Source organism: Bos mutus, chromosome 27 (genome assembly GCF_027580195.1).
Source record: "Bos mutus isolate GX-2022 chromosome 27, NWIPB_WYAK_1.1, whole genome shotgun sequence".
Taxonomy (NCBI): domain Eukaryota; kingdom Metazoa; phylum Chordata; class Mammalia; order Artiodactyla; family Bovidae; genus Bos; species Bos mutus.
The window spans coordinates 2,984,154-3,006,657 of NC_091643.1; the positions used below are offsets into that span (position 1 = coordinate 2,984,154).

General features: G+C 44.2%; 1 protein-coding gene across 1 annotated transcript in view; it reads left to right on the forward strand.

Annotated features, from left to right (window-relative positions):
* Positions 1-22,504, forward strand: part of UBE2E2 (ubiquitin conjugating enzyme E2 E2) — a 359,622-nt gene that overhangs the window by 102,285 nt on the left and 234,833 nt on the right. The window lies entirely within an intron of this gene.

Below are 22,504 nucleotides of genomic sequence, written 5' to 3' on the forward strand. Positions count from 1 at the left end.
TCTTTGTGTAAGCATCTTTATTTCTTTCTGTCCTCCCTATAGTTACGATTAAAGGCAGTGTCAAGTAGTTTCAGAGTGGGGAGTAGCCCAGACATTCAGCCCTGACCCAGAGAGATAAATGTGTTAGTAATTCTGTGTGGTCGCAGTGAGCTAACTTTGTGCCAACAAGTGGGGGGAAAATCAGTTTATTTTAAAAAGTCAAATTCCATCACACTAACTTCCTTCCTAGTTTCTCCAGTTCTGACAGTAATCCTGATAAAAACAAAACGATGCTACTGACGATGCTGCCGCTCTGGGGCCAGGTTAAGCTGTTGCTCGGAATACCTTCTCTTCTGGTAGAACTCGGGCGCCTCGTGTGCACAGCGGGCTCGCGTGCTCCGGTGCTTCTGCAGGAAGCCCTCTGACAGTGGAAGGCCGAGCGGGTGATTTCTCGGGGTTCCTGTGGCCACTTTGTCTCCACCACACATTCTAGCAGCTCATCATGCGGGACTGGTGACATCCTCTGGCTGGTCTTCCGAATGTAATTCTGTTTGCCCCTGAAAATACAATGAGCTGGGTGGATGCCTTCTTCTCTTTCCCATGCCTGCATTTACAGATCTCAGTTCTAGAAATGCATACATTTAAATAGACTCCCCCATTTTGCTTTTAATGTGAATTAGGAGTCTTGTTACTTTCATTTACGAAAAAAGTTACCAAATGATTATCCTCCTTGTTCTTGACCTCAATGCTTTTATCAGTAAGTCCCCCTAAAAGGGCCTCATTTAGAGACACGATGTTGAGGCTGTCCTTGACGAAAGAGCAGAATCTCTTTTAATGCACTGTTACATTTTAATGTAATAAAATTCCTGATAAGGTTGGACCAGGTGTTTTCAGTATAATTATAACAGATTTATGTGACTTTTTAAGTAGTGAGCTCTCCTGTAGCTCTATAATTTTGAAAATCATGCTGACCAGAATAACACTTCTTTAAATCTAACCAGAGCTGCCAAGATACTTTAAGAAATCATTCTTGTTTACAACCAGGAAAGGTCTGGAGGAGGGAGTCATTTAATCCACTCCACAAATATGGGATCTAAAATACGGAAAGTTTAAATGGCACATAATAGACTCTCAGGACGTGTTGGATCTTGTTCACCAAAGCGCTAGGTAAATCGATAGACTCAAGATTAGAGCTGAATCGTTCTGACCCTTCATTTAAAAGCATCCTCAGTGAAGGAAGGCTCACATCAGGCCGCGAGGTGGACCCCCGCACAGCAAGTCAAGGAAGAGAGGTGCTCTCTTGCACGCACCACCTTTTCCTTTAACATTTAACTATCTTTTCCTTTAACATTGTTCAGCTCCCCACTCAAGCCATCTCTTCTACTGCAGAATTTAACTGTTTTGTGACTTCAGTAGTAATCATGAAAATACATAACTAAACCTCATTAATATAAAGCCTAAACTATTTGGGAAAGTTGGTTTAAATTATCTGCTGTTTATTAGAGAATTTAATCTCAGGGAGTGGGGAGGGAGCTTCCTGAGGGAGGGGTGTGTGTGTGTGTGTGTGTATAATTATGACTGATTCGTGTTGATGTACGGCTGAAACTATTGTAAAGCAATTTTCCTCCAATTAAAAAAAAAGAATGTAATCTCTGAAGAGACAAAATTTGTTTTTCTTAAAGCAGCAATCTTAGTTTGTGATTCTTAACCCAGATTCTTTGAGTGATTAATGAAAGGGCTTCTGCAGCATCCTTTAAAGGACTATTCTCATCTCTTAGAAAGTTTCTGATGGGCAGCACTCAGAAACTGAACACATCAATTCGCAACAATGTTGATATTGACCTAAAAGTGGGAATCATTTAAAGACAGAGGCTCAAATACTCAGGGCAAGCAGCCACAGTAGACAGATGTCCATGCCCTTGGTTTTCTTCTTTGCTGATAGCTTGTGCTAGAAAATAATGCTTTCTGTCTCAACAAGGTACAGATACGATGTAATGAAATTAAAATTGGCTAATTTTGCTTTAGATAAGGACACTTTCAAAAAGTATTGCAGATTTCATTAAATAGAAGGCTGTACTTTCTCATTCAGTTGCTTGTAGTGAAATGAGTGGGTGGGTCAGTCTTGGCGACCCTTCGGGACCCCGTGGACTGTACAGGCCGTGGGATACTGGAGTGGGTGGGATACTGGAGCAGGTGGGGTACTGGAGTGGGTGGCTGTGCCCTTCTCCATCGCTTGTTTGTAATGCTGTCCCTAGCGGACACGCCTCGGCTTAGTAGTAACCAGAGTCAAGCCGCACCTCTGCGGCCTCAGCTTAGTAGTAACCAGAGTCAAGCCGCACCCCTGCGGCCACTCCGGCTACGCTGGTGGTGTCTTCTCTGGGTGTGCTGTGTGGATGGAGATATGCATTGAGTGGCCCAGTTTCTTTCTTCTTAGTAGTTTGTGGTGTTTGTGCTGGGTTTCCTGTAAGCAGGTCTTAATTAGCAAAGATTTTTAAGTCCCTGTTCCTGTCAAGACAGGCAGAAACCAGTCTTGGCATATAAAGTTGGCAGGCTGGCCGATAGAAAAAGGACTGTAATGTTGGGAATAATTTTTTTAAAGAAACTTTTACGAGGTCAGATCTTTATATTTTGATGTGTAATAACAACATATGCTGATGAAAGTATGTGGATTAAATCACAAACCAGTTAAATTCTGTTTGTTTGGAGGGTACAGATATCACCTGAAATAACAGATCAGTAAATGTATCTCAGGAATCAAAAATATGAGAGAATGGATTGCTGAATGGAGAAGCTGTTAGACATTAAGGAATGTTGCAGTTTTCTGAAATAGTGTCAGTATTTGCCCTGAAGTTGATCAAAACAAAACTTAACCCTGCCTGTGAAAGTGCGGATAGGCTCTGCTAAAGATCGTGTCTGATTTCTGAAGCAGTTTCCTCCGTGTCAGCTGTGAGGTACCCATCACATTAAGTGGCAGGGCAGGATTACAGAGCGAACCCTGGAGTCCAGCCAGTTTATCATCCTTGAAGCTCTGTGGAATGCTGTTAGCACGATTGGAAATAGATGGCAGAAGGCTGTCCAAACAGCCGCTGCACCGGGATCTAAGCTGGGGGATCACAGCCCAGGCTGACGGAAGAAGTGCCGGAGGGCACGCCGAGCCCGGCACCAGAGGGCCAGATGGCTCAGAGCGGCCGGAACGGTCGTCTCTGGGAACGCAGTAATCAGAAGCAAAGGGGCTTCTTTACACCAAAGCCACTGACGACAGCGTGGACCTAAAGCGATGGCTTGCAAACAGGGGCAGAATACATGAATAATAGTTGCAGTTCAACTCAAAGGACAGTTTAATACAGGCATCATGAAAAGGATTAAATACTTCCTTTAAAGTAGTTCAGAAGCCGTTAAAATTATCTTTCATTATCAAGGTAGCAGCAACCTTAACTACTTATCAAAGACAGAATTTTAAATTATGTTGGTTTGGGTAAAAAAATAATAACAAATGCCCAAATGTAGTTTTCTAGGGTAGAAATGACCCTCCCACCTGCAGGATAAGACATCATTCTGCACATGTTCAGTGCTTAGATAAATTGTGGAGTCAATTTATTCATAGTTTTCTGTGACATGAAGCCAAAATCTTTTTCATTAGAAATATTGTATTTTATTGATAGGGACATGGGCTGTTTGCCTATCCATGTGCCTTTGAGTAAGTCATATTGGTATAATAATATACAATAATTTAGTTTAAAAGTTCTGTAGCATAAGAGTGTCACATCACACTTGAAGAAATGAGAAAAAAACAGCCAGATAAGGATCCAGAGGAAAGTATATTTTCAGATATAGCCAGCCCCCTATCTTAAAGCAAGTTATATCCCCAAGTTTCCTCAAAATAAATAACAGAAACTTAGAATGCACTTTTCCAAAGGATAATAAAAAGCAGATAGGTTCACAGACTGGCTCACAGGTGCCAATTTAACACATAAAGTACCTAAAATATACATTTAAAAACTAAGATAACCACTGTGAAAATGTACATGCGTGCTCAGTCGTTGAGGCGTGTCCAGCTGTTTTCTACCCCATGGATTGCAGCCTGCCAGGCTCCTCTGTCCATGGAATATTCCAGGCAAGAATATTGGAGCGGGTTGCCATTTCCTATTCCAGGAGATCTTGCCGATTCAGGGGTCAAACCCATGTCACCAGTTGCTGTTGTTCAGCCACTCAGTCATGTCCGACTCTTTGCGATCCCAGGGACTGCAGCGTGCCAGGCTTCCCTGTCCTTCACTTTCTCCCAGAGTTTGCTCAAACTCATGTCCATCGAGTTGGTGATGCCATCCAACCATCTCATCCTCTGTCCCCCTTCTCCTCCTGCCCTCAATCTTTCCCAGCATCAGGGTCATTTCCAGTGAGTCAGCCCTTTGCATCAGGTGGCCAAAGTATTGGAGTTTCAGCTTCAGCATCAATCATTCAAATTAATATTCAGGCTTGATTTCCTCCCTGCCCACCAGAGCAAAAACCCAGTTTTACCCACAGCCAGTCCGTCCCTTTAGGAAGCTTGCACAAGCTTCTTAGCCTAATCCATCAGACGGTAAACAGAATAAAAACCACAGTCACAGAAAACTAACCAAAATGATGACACAGATCACAGCCTTGTGTAACCTAATGAAACCATGAGCCATGCCATGTGGGGTCACCCACGACAGACGGGTCATGACGGAGAGTTCTGACAAAACGCTGTCCACTGGGGAAGGGGATGGCAAACACTTCAGCCTTGAGAACCCCATGAACAGCATGAAAAAGCATGTCTCCAGAGTCTTCCTGCATTGGCAGGTGATTCTTTACCACTGAGCCACTGGGGCACTCCAACCACTGAGAATACATACCATTAATTAAGCAAAATGGAAGAAATTGAAGAAATAAGGTGATAAAATAGTCAAGTATTAAATGATCCCTTTGCAGAAAAGCTGTTTAAAAGAAGGTGATTCTAAAACAGTAGCTTGTAAAAACGAACAGAGGGTACAGATAATGTCTGCCACTAGAATCACAGGATGACGTGATCCAGCAGTGAGGAAAAGGTTAGTTCCCATTAAAGCAGATACGGAGTTGTTTGAACATTTTGGACTCTATTTTGAAATTTGTATTGGAGAAGGGCAGGTGTTTTAAAAGTCAGTATTAAGGGGAAACTAGAAGCCTTGATTTCTTCCTCTGCTTATCCCTTAAAAGCCAGTTGACCTCTTTCTCATTCTATATATTGATGCTCGTTGGTGATTTCAGCTACTTCTAGTGTTTAATCATCATCTATTTGCAGGACTTCCAAATCTATACTCCTAATCTATAGCTTTTCTCATATATTTGCTAGTGTTTATGTTCAACTATCTACTGAATATTTCCACACAGATGTTCCCCTGACACTTTAAATTCACTGTGTCCAAACCCCAAAATGTTACTGTACATAAAACTCTTCAACTGCTCTTTTTGGCCTTCAGATAAAGTATATAAAGTCTTTAACTTGAATTGCATACCTTTATGGTTTACATGTGTCTATCCCAGTTACCTCTTACCTCCTGGCACGATGAAGGGCTGACCTTCTAGCAATTTAGTGGAAAAAGAAAAAAAAAGCACATGCCACATCTTCTCTTGTCTGGTCCTTCGCACATGCTTTTAAAAGTGTAAAGAAACTGTAGAAAAACACAATAAACGTATAACAGCTGTTTGTTTTGAAGTGTAAATTTCCTTGCGTTTGTAATCCTAAATGCTACTCAAGCCATGGATTTTAATTACGTGCGTTCGAGGAAACCCATGTTGACCTGAAACACACTGCCTGCCAGATATTTCCCCAGCAAAGAAGAGCTCATATGATTAGCAGAGAATTGCAGCTCACAGTCCACAACCATAGCGAGCCACCAGCCACCTGCAAAGTCCCCGACTGGGGAAATAAAATGCTCTTATAGAGGGAAAGACAGTTGGGAGGGCTGTAATAAAGAGAGCCCATGGCTTTTATTGGCTTAGTCCTTGCCTGGAAAGAAGAGCAGCTTTCTCCTTCCTGCCGGGCTCTGCCGTCTTCACAGGCTGTGATTCACTGTGCTCACAGCAAAGGCAGGCACTTAGCTTTTTACAGTAGGAGTACCTGTAACATAATTTAAATTATGTTATTGTGTCAAACATTTCGTAAGCTGTAGATAATAAAGTTGTTAATCCCGGAGAATTATCAATAAGTATAAAATCTCTGAAGACATAGCCACTGTTTTAAAAAAATGGGTTATTGTACCTCCTACACTGTTTGTGGGGATGTAAACTGATGCAGCCACTATGGAAAACAGTCTGAAAGTCCCCCCAAAACTAAAGGTAGAGGTGCCTTCTGGTCTAGAAGTACTCTTAATTCAAAAAGATTCATGCACCCTGTGTTCACAGCAGCACGGTTCACAACAGCCAGGACGCGAGGCAACCGAAATGTCCACTGACAGGAATGGATGAAGAAGATGTGGGTGTGTGTACATATACACGTGGGTGTGCACGTATATACACGTGGGTGTGTACATATACACATGTGCGTGCGTATATACACGTGTGTGTACATATACACGTGTGCGCGCACATATATACACGTGTGTGTACATATACACATGTGTGCACACGTATATACACATGTGTGCACATATACGCGTGCACGCACGTATATACACGTGTATGTGTGTGTACATATACATGTGTGTGTGTGTATGCGCACACATACACACAGTGAAATACTACTCAGCCATGAAAAGAATGAAATCATGCTCTTTGCAGCGACATGTGTGGACCTAGAGATGATCATACTGAGTGAAGTAAGACAGAGAAAGACACGGAACATGATACCATTTATATGCGGAATCTGAAATGACACAGATGAAGCTGTCTATAAATAGAGACAGACTCACTGAGAGAGCAGACTTTGGTTGCCAGAGGCCGTGGGGGTGGGGGATGGAGCGGAAGCCCTGGATTAGCAGATGCCGACTGTTACCCAGAGAAAGGACGGAAGTGAGGCCCTGCCGAGTTACGCCCGGGGTGGGAGTGAGGAGGAGGACCGTGGAGACTGGCCCGCTGGCCGTGCGGGGCCCTGTGGCTGGCAGCCGCCTGCCACCCTCCCGCTCAGCCTGCGTCTTCCCTCAGCCTCCAGGTCACAGTGGCCTGAGACACTGGGAGACTGGTGTCTAACATTGTTAATACAACAGGGCACCGAAGAAAGCGCCTTTATTTCCATCTAAAAGTCAGTCACTTACCTGAAACAGGACTTGATGAATCGAGCTCCCAAAAAGAATAAATTGGCTTTGTACTGAATTCTCATTGGAAGAAAAAAGTACCAGCAGGCGTTTCTAAGTGATACTTGTAAGGTGTTGTGTTTTATAAGTCATCTGTCCCTTCCTGAACTGATCCTCCGTAATTCAGAACGGCAAGAGGTGCTTTGCTACCTACCTTTCAGCCACAGGATCCTGGCAGGACAGTCCTGAGGAGCCGTGCAGAGTTTGGAAGGAGTGACTAACACAGACACATGCCCACATCCACCACCAGCGTCACCACCTTTCAGATTTTTTTAAAAATAAGCTCAATCCTGGGCTTGCAAAAGTCCCCTTAACCTGTTTTCTCTGAGACACTGGGTGTAAACTGATGGCTTGTGATCATTTGCCATTTTCTGTTCGTGGACAGGAGGGTTTATAGATTTACTGAGGTATTGGATAGCTTTTCTCATTTCGCTAATGGAACATTTCTTTTCACGTTTACCTAGAAAGAAACGATATCTGATCATCTGATTTGAGCCCCATGCTAGTCTGCATTGTAACCTAACCATGAACCTCTGAAACTAACACTGCTAATAACCATCTTCAGACTGCTTTAAATGTGGGAAAATAAGAGAGATCAACAGGGAGATTATCTAAGTCTTCCTTAGAAAAGAAGAATGAAATAAAGTTCGCTTGCAGTGAAGAGGGCAGGGAGCACAGGCGCCTTCACAGACGCCGTCAGAGCGGCACAGTGCTGTGTGGGCCTTCAGATGGGTCACAGGGCCGGCTTACTGAGGATGGAGACGCAGTTGATACATAACTGCTACGCTAGTTATGTATCACAGTTTGCTCTATCCAGCTAATTATTTAGAGCCTGGAATTCACTTAGCAATTTAAGTATTTTGTATACTGTTCTTAAAGTCCTTTGATTGTTCATTAAAAAAAAAACAAAAACAAAAAGTAAGCTGCAGTATTCCTGAAATACGGAACATCGTTAGCAATCCAATTCTGAATCAAGGGAAAGAGTACTCACAGGTGTAATTAAAACAAAGCAAGCAAACACCCGTATGTCCACGTCGGTATACTGAGGTCCCCTTAGATCCCCGTTACTGGCGGCGGACGTCTAAGCACTTCAGCGCAAGTGTGCACACGCGCCTGGAGGCCGAGGCCCGGGCCGGTGCTCAGCAGGACTCCCGACGTGAAGGCACCGGGTGGGGGGTCCTCACCGAGCCCCCCGCTGTTCCGCCATCAGCAGGGTCCCGGCTCCGGGTCTCCCTCCGGGGTTCCCGGGACGCGGGCGCTGTGTCCGCAGCGGGCACACAGGGCAGAAAGGGGGGTTCAGGAGCCCCGATGGGCCCCGAAGGGAAGCCCGCGGCCCTCTGCCTGCAGCGACCACGGTGACTCGGCCAGCAGAGCCTGCTCACAGAAATCTTAACAAGAGGACGTTTTGGTGGGATTTTTTATTCCCGGTAGAGAAGTTTCGTAGTGTTAACAGTTTCTTTTTTTTCATGGTACACCAGTGCTCTTAATATTTCTCCCCTTGCATTCAAGGTAGAGTAGCAGCTTTAGCCCTGCTCTGGTCTCGCTCTCCCCTCGCCCCGCAGACCCCTGCCGCACTGGCTGGCTCGGAGCTTGTCTGGCAGACCATAGCCCCTTCTGCCCCTGGGCTCCGCACGCTTTCCTTGTGGTCCCAACTTCCTTGCCCTCACCCCTTGCGGATTTTCAGCTGAGATGCCGCCTCCTCAGCAGGCGTATTTAACTGTCTGCTGGCTGTCTCTCCCGTTAGCTGAGTCGCTCAGGAGGGTAGGAACCGTGCCAGTGAGTTTCTTCTCTGTACCCAGAGTTTAGCGCTGTGCCTGAGATAATGAGAACTCCATGAGCACCCAGTCCTGGAGGATCAAGTGGGAATCTCTGTGGAACATTTCTTCAGGGGTGACGAGCTGCTTTATAACTGACACTTTAAAATCACCGATGCTTTACTAACTCCCCAGGCAGATGCCCCGTCTCATGACAAAACAGTATCAAAATACTTTCGAAAGGAGCCTCTCTCCCAAAGATACAAATACTTACATAGCAGCACTGTTACTGAAGAAGCACTTCTGTGTGTGAGAGGCACGGAGACCACAACACGGAGTTTGCACAGACGTTAGCACACCACTGCTCCTGAAGGTGTAGGAGGGGGAGTCAGATTTGTCAAGCAGGATTAGCGGTAATACTCTTCTGTTAAGTAAATTTTAGGTCCGTCAAACAAATAATATTTTAAGTTGCAATATCAGTTACCACTTTTGTTTATTAGTTCAGTTTCCAGAGCTTCAGCCAAGTTGTGTGACTTCTGCACTTTTTCTCCTTGCCCTATACTAATTCTCTTGCAGGCTTTTAAAATCAACACACTTTTTAAATGTAAGTAAATACACTTATTACCCATTAATAAAAAATTGGAGAGCTACCTGCAAGCATTTTGCTGCCGACAGCTGACCTAGTCTGAAAGACATGAGCTTGATCTGCTGGTCACTGCAGAGAAGGGGTTTGGTTACATAGCACACGTGCTATTAAGGTTGCGAAGGACGGACACCTCATATTCAGCTCTAGTGTCCACGTGTATATTGTAGGAGTAATCAGTACCACAGTGGCATTTTTCAGGTGCAGCACACGTAGCTTTGAAACCTTAAAAATAATTCAAAAGCGTTTTCAGTGAAACTTCTATATAGAGTGGTGAAAGTAAAGTGTGTATGATCTTAAGGTAAACTGTGGGATTCTTTTACTCCTCGTTTGCGGTTAGCTTTGAGTATATGCTGCTTACTGGCTGACTTTCCTTTTTAGACAGGTGAATAAACATCATGGGTTTGAGCTCACTTTGTGTTCTTATTTTAAGAAACTTGTGTGGTTTCCTGTTCTGCTTTTAAATACCTCTCAGCTGTAGCCATAAATCTCACATTATAGCAGATTAAGAAAATACCATTGGAGGAATGGCCAACTTTAAGACGCCAGGCGTGGCTGTCGGGCATTGGCAAGGGCCGTGCGTGTCCTCCCTAGCAGAGTGCAGCCATACGTCCAGTTGCTTCTAGGGATAAAAATGCGATTAATTACAGGTCTTCATTTGCTACAGGCATACATATAAGTGGTGTGTAAAAGCTGTTGAAAACTTGATATTTCAAATATTATTAAGATTTTTAAAATAACGTAATTAAGCTAGTGGCTAAGTGGGTGAAGAATCCACCTGCAATGCAGAAGATGCGGGTTCAGTCCCTGGGTCAGGAAGTTACCCGAGAAGGAAATGGCAACCCACTCCGGCATTCTTGCCTGGAAAATCCCATGGACAGAGGAGCCTCGCAGGCTACAGTCCAGGGGGTCGCAGAGTCAGGCATGACTTAGCTACTAACCAACAAACATACCAGGTGCTACACTAAGCACTTTATCTGTTATTTCATTTAATTGTCTCAAAACCCGAAGGGAGATAAGGAACTGAGGCTTGAAAAGTGTAAAGTAGCTTGCTAGAGGCCACCTGGCTAGTGAGGTGCACAGGTGAAATTTCACACACAACTGTTGGATCCCAGAGCCTGAGCTCCATACGCTTTCCATTTCAGGTTCTAAGACCGTCTTTCAAACAGGCCCTCCCAGTATTCTGTGCAGTGTCGTAGAATAGGATCCAGCAGATGAACAGGCCACAGACTGATCTGGCAGATGTGGAAATCATCCTCCTGGTTTCTCTCACATCCAGGCTTTTGCACATCTTCAAACTCTGGTCTCCTAAAGGTGGAAATAATATTGATCTCACTGTGAAAATAATCAGGCAGCAGTACCATAAACTGCCATTAATGGTTGCCTAGATTTATTACAGCAAGAAAACCACAGGGTAGATTGTTTAGACGCAGACTGAAGTGTACATACTCGGCTGCTCCTGCTTCAGTGTGCTTGCTGAAGGAAGCGATCTCATCATTCCAGGTGTGTGGGTCCCCAGGTTCGCCGATGGAGAACAGCGCAGATCCCATCACGGTCAGGGGTTTGGTTCCCTGGTAGCTTGTCAGCTGTCCACCCTCAGAGACAGAAGGTGGGCTCAGTGCCAGCCAGCTACATGGTATGTTTGGGTGAATCTAGTGATCGGAGAGAAGCATGGCTAACACCCAGGTCTCGAGGAGATGCTTGAGACTGAAGCTAGTAAGAATACACATCAAACGTAAATTACATACAGGAAATGCCTGCAAAAGCAGCACATCTGGCTTGTGATTTGAAAGACAAGTATCTCAGTGCACATTGTTAGGTAGCAGCCCACCTGAAATCTATTCAGTGGAAGAAATATACAGATGTGCGTGTTATAGCCGAGGGCATGCACCATGCACACAGTTATTAATAGTTTACATACATTCCTTTATATGTTTTAATTACAGTACTTTTGGATTATGTACTCCTTATTATATGATGTTTTACTAAACAGTGTATTACTGATATTGTTTTATGAAACCCGCATGTTTCATATGGGCTGTTTGTGGAATCCTTAGTGAGAGTACTTTGACTCTGTGCAATCTTTGCCTTTTACACTAACTCTAGAATCAGCCTACACGTTAGCTTTGACTCTAGAGTACAGAAATAAGGAGATTGATATGGTAGTAACAACTATAATAAGAAGTGGCGTTTCATGGATCTGGACATGTTACAGTTTAAAAAAATTTGAAGTGTGTTTGCAAATATCCAAGAGCAAAGGTGTCCTAATTATACGTAGCTGGTCATGGTTCTTCATACAGAAACATGCAGAGAAAAGGGAAAGATACTTAATATTACTAATAATGGCATGAGAAACATTCACTAAACACCCATCTGAAGTGCAGTTTGCCCACTAGAGTCTCTGCAACAGAGAGGAGGCCTCCTGTCTACATATACGATCACTCCTATTGCTCACGCAGTCGTCGTTATCTGACGTGTGTGTGCTGCGGCCCACGCCCTCTGACCAGGTTATGAATGAATTACAGATCAGGTGTTTTTCACCTTGTAGCCACTGTAGTGCCTGAACTGAGGGTGCCAGCATCTCAAAGCCATCAGGTGAATGTTTCTGTTTCTTGGATTAGGTAGCATTCTTGCGGCAAATTAAAAAGTGATTTACTAGTTTGTAAATCAGTCTCTTGTGAGTTTGGAAAACACAGATTAAGTTCTCAGAGTTGATTCCCTTGGGTGAACTGACAAAATCAGACTTCAGTGGAATGCACATGTGTCAGAAAGGGACGGGGCAGAGCGCTCACGCGTTCCTGCGCGTGAAGGCCTGGTTGCTTCTCCAGTGTGTATCCCTGGGGTTTCACGGTCAGCCGGCCTCTTCCTGTGCCGCGCTCTCGGATGCCGCATCACATCTTGTGATGTCCAAGTAGGAGTAAGAGTGTAGATTTCTTTTTATTCTTTTTCTTTTTGTCTTCTATTATTATAGAAAAACATAACTCTCCACTTCTTGAATGGATTTTAATGTATATAAGCATAGTAAAGGAAGAAAATCTCTTTATATAATCTAGAGATTTAAACAGTCAGACTGACAAATGAACAAAAGTGGTAATTTTATTAGCAGTCCATACAGGCAAGAGGCAGCAGTTTCTGTCTTGAAAGTCCCAGCAAATCTGATCTGTATACTGTGAGTGCAGTTCACAGGATGGTTCTTTAAGTCGCAAGACAATGGGTTTTACTCTGAAGCTACATCCTGAAAGGAGAAAAATGAACTTAAAGCCAATATTAACAGGTGATAATTAAATTACGGGTTATGCATGCTTAATGTCATAGACTAAGGCAAGATGGGACACCTGGAGGCCTTTAACTAATAACTGGAGTCAGTGTCTGAAGTAGGATTTTACAGGGGCTTCCCAGGAGGCGCTAGTGGTAAAGAGCACACTTGCCAATGCAGGAGACGTAAGATACATGGGTTCCATCCCTGGGTCGATAAGATCCCCTGGAGGAGGGCATGACAGCCTGTTCCAGTATTCTTGCCTGGGAAATCACATGGACAGAGGAGCCCAGTGGGCTGCCGTTCATGGGGTCGCAAAGACTCAGACATGACTGAAGCGCACCGTAGCACTTTAACGATGGTCGGTTAGTAGCAACTCAGAAAGCAAACTGTTTTCTTACTAAAGCATGTTTTGCTAATTCAGATTCATACCTATACCTTTAAATGTATAGAATAATTTATAGGCAGTAATCTATCTTTTTAAAAAGATAAATAAAAAGAATATAAAACATTTGTCAGATTTTAAACTCAATAAGTTTGAAAGACCCATGATTGGTTACCTTCGTATTCTAAAGAACTGGGTACAAGAAAAATTAAACCATTTAATTTTATTATTAAAGATGAAAAATCCCCAGTTGAAATGTTTATTCTATTACAAAGATTTTATGCCATGTAAGTTTGACTTAATGCTTGAAGTACTAGATGGTTATTCCACGTTAATTATATAGCAATGCTATAGGCTTCATGTAGGAATTGTATCACAGTAATAACAGTCCTCTTTGCAAAAAGTTTTTTGTTTTGTTTTATAGAACATTTAGTGAACATCTGCATTTACAGTGCTCTAAAACATAGTTATCACATTAACTTTGAAATACTTAATGTTACTTGTATTTTGGGCTTTTGTTAAATAATCCCAGCCTCTCCTAAGAGGTTCATACTGTTATGACTAGAGTGAGCATATTATTTATCAGCCAAACTCTTGGGGAGTGAGAGGAAACACTTACTCAAAATAAATCTGCCGGGACAGCCTGTAAACCAGGAGGTATGTCGCCCAGTGTGATAGTAGACTGTTAAACATTATAGTCCAGTACCTGCACCGTTGGACACCCTGACCATCAAAGCAGTGCATCTGTGGCGAAAGGCTTTCAGAGTCCCTGTTTGGGAAAACTGGGCTGCGCTGCTGTGAGGTCTGGGTCTTCCTCGCCTCCAGGTCTCTCGAGGACTTGTTCTTGTTGTCATTTTCACCAGCATCTCGTCCCAGCACGTGAGGATGAACTGGGTGGAACCTCGGGCCCCAGACTAGGAGAGCCGTGTGCTGGAGTTGTGTAAAGCCGTGGTGGGAATGAAGGGGCTTGGGGACCATACAGGGAGGCCGGACTCTCCTTCCTGGTTAAACTCCGCGGGAGCGTCTCTCACGGGATGGCCAGAATTTGAAACACCAGTTTGGTGTTTTACTCAGTATCCACGGAGAGAAAGACAGTGACCATTAATGAGATACGACTGATAAGGGATTCATAATCCAACACGTATAGACAGCTCATACAACTCAAATCAGGAAAACAAACCACCCGTTTAAAAAATGGGCAGAAGAACTCAATAGACATCTTTCCGAAGAAGAAATGCAGATGGTCAGCAGCACAACACCCTTAATCGTGTGGGAAATGCAAGTCAGAGCCACAGTGAGATACCACTTCACAGCTGCCAGAACAACTGTTCTCACAAATTACACAAATGTTGATAAGGTTGTGTCGAAAAAGAAATTCTTGTGCACTGTTGATGGGGATATAAATTGGTGCAGCCTCCGTGAGAAACGGGATTGCAGATTTCTCAAAACACTAAAAATAGAAGTACCATGGCAGTGCCGAGTTGCTTCAGCAGCTCTGACTCTGTGGCCCCGAGCCTGGCAGGCTCCTCAGGCATGGGATTCTCCAGGCAAGGGTACTGGAAGGGGCTGCTGTTCCCTCCTCCAGGGATCTTCCCGACCCAAAGATCACACTCGGGTCTCTCATGCCTCCTGCACCGGCGGGCAAGCTCTGTACTGCTGGCACCACCTGGGAAGCCCGGGTACCAGGGAACTCACTGGGTACTGGGCATCCTGGACCCAGTAATCCAACTCCTGGGTACATGTCCCCCAAACGCAAAGACACTAATTTAAAAAGATACATGCATTCCCAGTGTTCATAGCAGCACTGTTTATAGTAACCAAGATACAGAAAGAAATTCCACCGATAGAGGAATGGATAAGAATGTGGCACGTGTGTATAATGCAGTATTACTCATCCATAGGAAAGAACAAAGCAATGTTGTTTGCAGCAACAAGGACGAACTTAAGGGTGTTGTGTTAGTGAAATCAATCAGAAAGAAAAACACTGTGATATCAGTTACATGTGAAATCTAAAATTACCACAAAGCAGTCAATACAGCAAAAGAAGCAGACGTGGCAGATAGAACAAACTAGTGGTTACCCGCGGGGAGAAGGATGTGGGGAGGGGCAGTATAGGGCCGGGGCCAAGAGGGACAAACTGCTGCTGCTGCTGCTGCTGCTAAGTCACATCAGTCGTGTCCGACTCTGTGCAGCCCCATAGATGGCAGCCCACCAGGCTCTCCCATCCCTGGGATTCTCCAGGCAAGAACACTGGAGTGCGTTGCCATTTCGTTCTCCAGTGCATGAATGTAAAAGTGAAAGTGAAGTCACTCAGCTGTGTCCGACTCTTAGTGACCCCACGGACTGTAGCCCACCAGGCTCCTCCGTCCATGGGATTTTCCAGACAAGAGTACTGGAGTGGGGTCCCATTGCCTTCTCCAGAGGGACAAACTACTGGGTATCTAATAAACTGTAAGCCTACATACCACACAGGGGATATATCCAGCATTTTGTTGCTGTTGTTCAGTCGCTCAGTCGTGTCCAACTCTGTGCGACCCCATGGACTGCAGCACGCCAGGCCTCCCTGTCCATCACCAACTCCCGGAGTTCACTCAGACTCATGTCCATTGAGTCAGTGATGCCATCCAACCATCTCATCCTCTGTCGTCCCCTTCTCCTCCCGCCTTCAATCTTTCCCAGCATCAAGGTCTTTTCCAATGAGTCTTCGCATCAGGTGGCCAAAGTGTTGGAGTTTCAGCTTCAACATCAGTCCTTCCAATAAACACCCAGGACTGATCTCCTTTAGGAGGGACTGGTTGGATCTCAAGGAGACCATTCCAATGATCTAGTGATCACCTAGAGGACTCTCAAGAGTCTTCTCCAACACCACAGTTCAAAAGCATCAATTCTGCAGTGCTCAGCTTTTTTTATAGTCCAACTCTCACATCCATATATGACTACTGGAAAAACCATAGCTTTGACTAGACATACCTTTGTTGGGAAAGTAATGTCTCGGCTTTTTAATATGCTGTCTAGATTGGTCATAACATTTCTTCCAAGGAGCAAGCGTCTTTTTATTTCATGGCTGCAGTCACCGTCTGCAGCGATTTTGGAGCCCAGAAAAATAGTCTGTCACTATTTCCACTGTTTGCCTATTTCCCATGAAGTGATGGGACCAGATGCCATAATCTTAGATTTCTGAATGTTGAGTTTTAAGCCAACTTTTTCACTCTCCTCTTTCACTTTCACCAAGAGGCTCTTTAGTTCTTTTTTGCTTTCTGCCCTAAGGGTGGTGTCATCTGCATATCTGAGGTTATTGACATTTCTCCCGGCAGTCTCGATTCCAGCTTGTGCTTCGTCCAGCCCTCGGTTTCTCCTGATGTACTCTGCGTATAGATTAAATAAGCAGGGTGACAATATACAGCCTTGACGAATTCCGTTCCTGATTTGGAACCAGTCTGTTGTTCCATGTCCGGTTCTAACTGTTGCTTCCTGACTTACATACAGATTTCTCAAGAGGCAGGTCAGGTGGTCTGGTATTCTCATCTGTTTAAGAACTTTCCAGAGTTTGTTGTGGTCCACACAGTCAAAGGCTTTGGCATAGTCAACAAAGCAGAAATAGATGTTTTTCTGGAACTCTCTTGCTTTTTCGTTGATCCAGCAGATGTTGGCAATTTGACCTCTGGTTCCTCTGACTTTTCTAAAACCAGCTTGAACATCTAGAAGTTCACAGTTTATGTATTAGAAGTTCACAGTTTATGTATTGTTGAAGCCTGGCTTGGAGAACTTTGAGCATTACTTTGCTAGCATGTGAGATGAGTGCAATTGTGCGGTAGTTTGAGCATTCTTTGGCATTGCCTTTCTTTGGGATTGGAATGAAAACTGACTTTTTCCAGTCCTGTGGCCACTGCTGAGTTTTCCAAATTTGCTGGCATATTGAGTGCAGCACTGTCACAGCATCATCTTTCAGGATTTGAAATAGCTCAACTGGAATTCCATCACCTCCACTAGCTTTGTTCATAGTGATGCTTGCTAAGGCCCACTTGATTTCACACTCCAGGAGGTCTGGCTCTAGGTGAGTGATCACACCATCATGGTTATCTGGGTCATTAAGATCTTTTTTGTACAGTTCTTCTATGTGTTCTTGTCACCTTTTCTTAATGTCTCTGCTTCCATTAGGTCCATCCATTTCTGTCCTTTATTGTGCTCATCTTTGCATGAAATGTTCCCTTGGTGTCCCTGATTTTCTCAAAGTGATCTCTAGTTTTTCCTATTCTGTTGTTTTCCTCTATTTCTTAGGAAGGCTTTCTTATCTCTCCTTGCTATTCTTTGGAACTCTGCATTCAGATGGTTATATCTTTTCTTTTTTCCTTTGCCTTTCGCTTCTCTTCTTTTCTCAGCTATGTGTATGGCCTCATCAGACTACCATTTTGCTTTTTTGCATTTCTTTTTTTGGGGATGATTTTGATCACTACCTCCTGTACAGTGTTATGAACCTCCGTCCATAGTTCTTCAGACACTCTTTCAGATAGAATCCCTTGAATCTATTTGTCACTTCCACTGTATAATAGTAAGGGATTTGGTTTAGGTCATACCTGAATAGCCTAGTGGTTTTCCCTATTTTCTTCAATTTAAGTCTGAATTTTGCAATAAGAGAAAAAAAGATTAAAAAAAAACCTCCAATATTTTATAATAATTATCAATGGAGTAAAACCTTTAAAAATTGTGAATCATTATTGTACACTTGTAACTCATGTAGTATTATACAATAACTACATTTCAATAACAAGTACATAAAAGAGAAAAAAAAAAGACCATTAGAGTGGTGATTAAGTTCTCCAGGATTCTGGAGACGGGAGAATGGGACGTGTCTAGCATCCCTCTTCAGTTCATGCATTTTTCCTGCTGCTGGACATGATGTTTTGAACAGGGAGGGCTCAACATTTACACGAATAAGGGGCCACAAAAGGGGGGCAGGTCAGGCAAGAGGGGAAGGGCCTCGGGAGCACATAGTGGGGTGGCCTCAGCCAGAGTAGGTATGAGAACGTGGCATGTGGGAGAGAGGGCGTGCTTCCAGGGAGCAGCCCGTGGGCGCGGCCAGCTGCGGGTGGACAGTGAGAGAAGCACGTCTGTGTGGACACACGGCCTGGTACTAACCCACGCCTGGCCAGTCCTCTCACGTGTTAAACAGGTCTGTCATCTTCTCAGAAAAACAGCAGCATGAGTAGACTTGCTCTGTTTTTCCCTTGTTCCAGTGATTTTCACAGCAATGCCTCTGCGCTCCCAGGAAAAAAGAACGGTCTCGTAGCTTCACATTATCTTTAAATGTGCTTTTGTTGCGTGCTTATCTGCACTGGCGGACGTTCAGTGTACAGACCCCACGGTGCATGCTCCATTTTTAAAATGGGGAAACCACGTAAGGAAGTTAAATGAGGAAAGACAGAAAAACATCAAAACAGAGTGCACATAGCAAGGTTAAATTGAGTGCCGTTAACCCCCTGCTGACAGCAACTAATAGTGTAGAAGCGGCAGCAGGAATCTGAAACACAGGTTACTGTTGGGCAATTTCAGCTCATGACAGTTATAAATGAAATATATCGGCCAGTTTTTCTTCCTAGGGTATCCCTTTAAAGAACATTTAAAAGGTAACATCACAGATGCTACTTGGTATATATGCAGTAGAAATAACACAAGCGAAAATAATATCTTAGTCTGAAGTTAGAATTCAAGTGAGTTTTCTGCATGCCTGTAAAAAAGTAAGGTATAATTTATGTACCACAAAGTATATAAACATGAAGTTTTATTTATCCATCATATAACTCAGTGACTTTTCAGATAGGAACAAACCCATGTAAACAGCAATCCGATCAAAGTTCTGAACCTTGTCACCGCCCCAGGAAGTTCCATCATGCCTCTCAAAACCATGTCAGTAGTTATTCAGAGGTTTGGTTCACTAGTTATTCTCAATTTACCTCCAGTTCTATATAAACGACCGTTATCAGTTTCAAAATTACAGGCTTGTAGCATGTAGCCTTCTCCTCTCCCCAGTGTGTTTCCAGAACAGTTCTCTCCCACTTTTGGCCTTATTCTCTCATATTCAGCTAAATGGAAAACAGCTCTTATTTCACGGGTAAGTAGATAATTAAATAACAATGACATAGTCACCTTGGTTGAAAACTTGCTCTTTGAGAATATACGTAATTGAGAAAATCTGAGAACCAATCGACGACATTGAATGGAAAGTATAAAATATTCATAACACTGCACATAGGGTATACATATTTAACAGCTTAAAACCCATCCCTTAGAAATACGTCCACAGCTGGTTGTGGATTTTATTGCACAGGAGAAGTTCTAGTTGTGTCTTTGAAACTTCTCAAGGCCCGTAAGTGGTGGCGTTGGTTCTTCTTCTCTGCTCTGCCCACTTTTCTGAGGAAGCCGCCCTCAGGAAGGCTTGTTTGCCTGTTTGTCTTCCTCCTGGTGTCTTCTGCTGGAGTTACTCTCTGCTTGCCTCCATCTCTTTTTCTTCCCATCTTCAGAGCTCACCACCGACTTTGCTCTCTGTTTTCCTGTGAGTCCAGTGGTGCTGTGGCCACCCCTGCTGGAGCATGAACTTCCTCACTCCGCGCCCAGGTCCCTAAAAACTGAAGGCTGCTCACAGCGCCGTGGCTCCTCAGCGTTTCACAGAACACGCCTATCCATTCTTCGTTTGCACCGTTCCTAGGAAAGGACAGCAGACACTCACTGAGAAAGCTTTTTAACTATCGGGCATTTTATCCTATCCTGTTTCTCTTAGAATACTTATATGGAAAGGCTATATACAAAATACCAGGGCAGTCTTTTCCTGGATTCCCGTTACTGTATGAGGTTTACTCCATTTTAAATTCAGAAACTGAATGTTTCTTTAATTATCTCAGAGACCACTTGTTGCCAGTAGTCCGTGCATCTCCAGGTTTTGTGTGGCGCCGGAAGCTGCTGGGAGGCAGGGACAGGTGCCCCCTGCCGGCAGGGTGACGCGCTGCGGGGCCTGCGCAGCGAAGGCCTGGACTGCGGGGACGGGCAGACTTAGGACAGGGTCAGGAAGGCGATCTGGTGGAGCAGTGACAGGACGAGAAAAGAGAGCTTTACAAGGAGTGCAGACAGGGTAAGAGAGAGCAGTGAAGCTGCGCCACTGAATCAAAGCAAAGCCAAACAAAGAAAACCCTCGCTTTTGAAAACTAAATATAGACTGGCCCTGTGATCCCGCTGTCCCTGGGCATACCTCCAGACAGAACTCGAACCCGAGGGATTCATGTTCCCCTGTGTTCACAGCAGCACTGTTCACAAGCTCCAAGACAGCCTCCACGTGGAGACAGCCTCCACGTCCACGACACAGGAACGGATAAAGACGACATGGGGTGGGGGGCGGTGTGTGTACAGTAGAATACTACTCAGCCATCAGAAAGAATGAAATGCTGCCATTTGCAGCAACATGGATGAAGCTAGAGATTATCGTCCTAAATGAAGTCAGTCAGAGAAAACAAATACAATATGATATCATTTATATGTGGAACCTGAAATATGACATAAATGAGCCTATCCATGAAGCGGAAACAGAATCATGGGCCTAGAGAACATGCTGGTGCTTGCCAAGGGGGCTGGGGTTGGAGGAGGGAAAGATTGGGACTTTGGGATAAACAGATGCAAACTAGTGTGCATAGAACGCATGAAAATGAACAGGGTCATGCCGTACAGCATAGGGGGGACTGTATTCAGTATCCTGTGAAAAGCCATTTGTTGTTGTTGAGTCAGCAAGTCAAGTCCAACTCTTTGCCACCCCATGGACTGTAACCTGCAAGGCTCCTCTGTCCCTAGGATTTTCCAGGCAAGGATACTGGTTGGGATTGACATTTCTTTCTCCAGGGGATCTTCCTGACCTAGGAGTCAAACCGGCATCTCCTGTTTTGCAGGCAGATTCTTTACCACTGAGTCACCAGGGAAGCCCATGATAAGTCATAATGGAAAAGAATGTATGTGTGTAGATAGATAACTAAATCACTTTGTTGTATGGCAGAAATTAGCACAACATTGTAAATCAACTGTACTTCATTTAAAAAAAAATAAAATTTAGGAAGTATCCTGCTTTTGGCTAAAAAAAGGGGGGAACAAAACATGGAATAGAGCAGAAGTGTGTTCTGACGACTGAGTTGATCGAGCTTTGGAGAAATTTTCACAGCTGTAAAATAGTAATTAACAATGGAAAGAGCTTATATTTTACACTTCCTAATAGGGCTATTAGTGTCTAGAAAGGCAACAGATATGAAATACCTAAGAGATTTGAGGGGGTTTTTCCCCCATTAAACTTTGTTTTAATGGGTCTCAGAATCCTCTGACAGGGTTTGGTCAGGTTGTTTCCATCAGAAAGTACTGATTTAAAAAACGAAGAAAGCCGCCCCATGCGTGAACAAATGACCCACAAAGCCTCTGCGCTCCTCTCAAGGCTTCGTGAGGCACTATAATCATTAACTACTCTTTCTCTATAACTTAAACGGCCAGTCGGGAGAAACAGCTCTGAGACCACTCTTCTATCACTGGTGAAGACCGGGGGCAAGTACTAGGGGCAATACTCAGTTAGCCTTCCAAGTGTGGGGGCAGACTTGGTGACCTTGACAGCTCCTGCTGCCGTCTTGTCCACTGCCTTGATGACACCCGCAGGAACTGTTTGCCACGTGTCACGAACAGCAAAATGGCCCAGAGGAAGATATTTAGAGAAGCTGTCAGCACACGTAGGCTTGCCAGGAACCGTATCAACCAGAGCAGCATCACCAGATTTCCAGAGTTTGGGGCCGTCCTCCAGCTTCTTCCCCGAATGGCAGTCAAGCTTCTCTTTGAGCTCAGCAAACGTACAAGCAGAGTGAGCTGTGTGACAGTCAGCACAGATGCCTGGCCATGGCTGATTGTCCCTGGGTGGCTCAGGATAACTCCCTGAGCCGTGAAGCCAGCTGCTCCATCGGTGGCTCCCTTTGCTGTTAACAGCCATGTTGCCTTTGCTGTGATGAACATCTTTGACAGACAAGTTCTTGACATTGAAGCCCACGTTGTCCCCAGAAAAGAGCTTCACTCCAAGTTTCACGGTGCATTTTAACAGACTTTTTACTTACTAAATAAGACTTTAAGTAATTAAGACTTTTTACTTACAAATGTCTTTAACAGACATTTTACTTACAAGGTTGATGGCAACAC